Consider the following 3,433-nt stretch of genomic DNA (forward strand, 5'->3'; position numbering starts at 1 on the left):
ACATAATATGCCACCATTTATTTATCTGTTTTCCTGTTGGTAGACGTTGGGTTGTCTATTTTATTTTACTTTACCTTATTTTATTTACTTTTTGCTATTGTGAATGAAGCTGCCATAAACCTTCTTTCACAAGTCCTTTTGTGGAGAGATGTTTTCATTTCCTTCAGGAAAATGCCTTGGAATGTCACTTTACAAAAGAAAACGTACAAGTGCCCAATAAGCACATATAAAGATATTCAACATCATTATTCATAAAAGAGATGCAAATTAAAATCATTATGAGATACCACTACATCTTACTAGGATGTCTACATTTTACAAATACTCTCTTTGAACAGGCAAATGAATCTGGAAAGAGCATTTTTAAATTTTTTAATGCTTTTGTTAAGAAAGTTTTGAAACATACAAAGGGAGCAAGAAAAGTGTAATGAACTACCATGTACCATCCCACAAATTCAACAATGATCAACATTTTGCCATAATTACCCTGTGTCATTTTTCAACAACAACCAATTCTCCAACGCTACTGGGTGACCTATAATTCAATTCTGACACTAACTCCTGGGAGTTAGCACAGACCTCACAAGTCTAGGGCTCAGTCCCTTGGGATTGCCCCCACTTCACATGCCAGCTGCAAAGGGGGTCCCAGGTTACGTGAACTTCTGCCTAGCTGACTGCAGGTTCAGGGGTTCCCATGCTAGCCCCCATCAGGTTTGATAATTCACCAAAATGACAAACAGAACTCAGGAAAGTGCCTTACTTACAATTGCCATTTTATTATAATGAATACAGCCCAGCAACAGCCAAATGGAAGAGAGATATGGGATGAATTGTAGGGGAGAGGGGTGGTACAGAGCTTCCCTGTCTGCTCCAGGTGTGCCACCCTCCTAGCATATAACCATGTTCACCAACCTGGAAGCTTCCCTAAACCCTGAAGTTTTGGGTTTTCACATGGGATTTCATTATAGAAACATGATTGACCAAATCATTGGCCATTGGTAATCGAACTCAATTTCCAACCCTTTCCCCTCCCCAAAGTTTGAGGGTGGAGCCAAAGTTCTAACTCTCTAATCAGAGAGTTGGTTCTTCAGGTGACTCACCCCCATCCTGAAGCTATCTAGGGCATCACCATGAATCACCTCATTAGCATAAGCTCAGGTGTGGTTGAAAGGAGCTCTTTATGAAAACAAAAAACAGTCCCATCACTCAGGAAATTCCAAGAGTTGAGGAGCTCAGTGCCAGTAACAGGGGACAAAGACTCTAGATATATTTTTATTATACCACACAACCCAACTATGCCTTATTTATGTCTATCAATTTTTCTACTTATTTCTTTTGCTGTAGTATTTTAAAGAAAAGCCTTTAAAAAAATTTTTTTTTATTTTTTATCTTTTTAACATCTTTATTGGAGTATAATTGCTTTCCATTGTTGTGTTAGTTGCTGCTGTATGTATACATATATCCCCATATCCCCTCCCTCTTGCATCTCCCTCCCATCCTCCTTATCCCACTGCTCTACATGGTCACAAAGCACCAACCTGATCTCCCTGTGCTATGCGGCTGCTTCCTACTAGCTATCTATTTTACATTTGCTAGTGTATATATGTCCATGCCACTCTCTCACTTAGTCTCAGCTTACCCTTCCCCCTCTCCATCCTCAAGCCCATACTCTATGTCTGCATCTTTATTCCTGTCCTGCCCTTAGGTTCTTCAGAAACTTTAAAAAATTTTTTTAGATTCCATATATATGTGTTAGCATACAATATTTGTTTTTCTCTTTCTGACTTACTTCACTCTGTATGACAGACTCTAGGTCCATCCACCTCACTACAAATAACTAAATTTCATTTCTTTTTATGGCTAAGTAATATTCCATTGTATATATGTGCCACATCTTCTTTATGCATTCAGCTGTTGATGGACACTTAGGTTGCTTCCATGTCCTCGCTATTGTAAATAGAGCTGCAATGAACATGGTAGTACATGACTCTTTTTGAATTATGGTTTTCCCAGGGTATATGCCAAGTAGTGGGATTGCTGGGTCATATGGTAGTTCTATTTTTAGTTTTTTAAGGAACCTCCATACTGTTCTCCATAGTGGCCATATCAATTGACATTCCCACCAACAGTGCAAGAGGGTTCCCTTTCTCTACACCCTCTCCAGAATTTATTGTTTGTAGATTTTTTGATGATGGCCATTCTGACTGGTATGAGGTGATACCTGATTGTAGTTTTGATTTGCATTTCTCTAATGATTAGTGATGTTGAGCATCCTTTCATGTGTTTGTTGGCAATCTCTATATCTTCTTTGGAGAAATGTCTATTTAGGTCTTCTGCCCATTTTTGGAATGGGTTGTTTTTTTTCTTGATATTGAGCTGCATGAACTGCTTGTATATTTTGGAGATTAATCCTTTGTCAATTGTTTCATTTGCAAATATTTTCTCCAATTCTGAGGGTTGTCTTTTCATCTTGTTTATAGTTTCCTTTGCTGTGCAAAAGCTTTTAAGTTTCATAAGGTCCCATTTGTTTATTTTTGTTTTTATTTCCATTTCTCTAGGAGGTGGGTCAAAAAAGGATCTTGCTGTGATTTATGTCATAGAGTGTTCTGCCTGTTTTCCTCTAAGAGTTTTATAGTGTCTGTCCTTACATTTAGGTCTCTAATCCATTCTGAGTTTATTGTTGTGTATGGTGTTAGGGAGTGTTCTAATTTCATTCTTTTACATGTAGCTGTTCAGTTTTCCCAGCACCACTTATTGAAGAGGCTGTCTTTTCTCCATTGTATATTCTTGCCTCCTTTATCAAAGATAAGTTGACCATATGTGTGTGGGTTTATCTCTGGGCTTTCTATCCTGTTCCACTGATCTATATTTCTGTTTTTGTGCCAGTACCATACTGTCTTGATTACTGTAGCTTTGTAGTATAGTCTGAAGTCAGGGAGCCTGATTCCTCCAGCTCCATTTCTCTTTCCCAAGATTGTTTGGCTATTCGGGGTCTTTTGTGTTTCCATACATATTGTGAAATTTTTTGTTCTAGTTCTGTGAAAAATGCCATTGGTAGCTTGATGGGGACTGCACTGAATCTGTAGATTGCTTTGGAAAGTATAACCATTTTCACAGTGTTGATTCTTCCAAACCAAGAACATGGTATATCTCTTCATCTGTTTGTATCATCTTTAATTTCTTTCATCAGTGTCTTATAGTTATCTGCATACAGGTCTTTTGTCTCCTTAGGTAAGTTTATTCCTGGTATTTTATTCTTTTTGTTGCAATGGTAAATGGGAGTGTTTCCTTAATTTCTCTTTCAGATTTTTCATCATTAGTGTATAGGAATGCAAGAGATTTAAACTCTGCAAGCCAGAAGGGAGTGGCAGGATATATTTAAAGTGATGAAAGGGAAAAACCTACAACCAAGATTAGTCTACCCAGCAAGAAT

The sequence above is a fragment of the Balaenoptera ricei genome, chromosome 5 (assembly GCF_028023285.1).
Source record: "Balaenoptera ricei isolate mBalRic1 chromosome 5, mBalRic1.hap2, whole genome shotgun sequence".
NCBI classification, from domain to species: domain Eukaryota; kingdom Metazoa; phylum Chordata; class Mammalia; order Artiodactyla; family Balaenopteridae; genus Balaenoptera; species Balaenoptera ricei.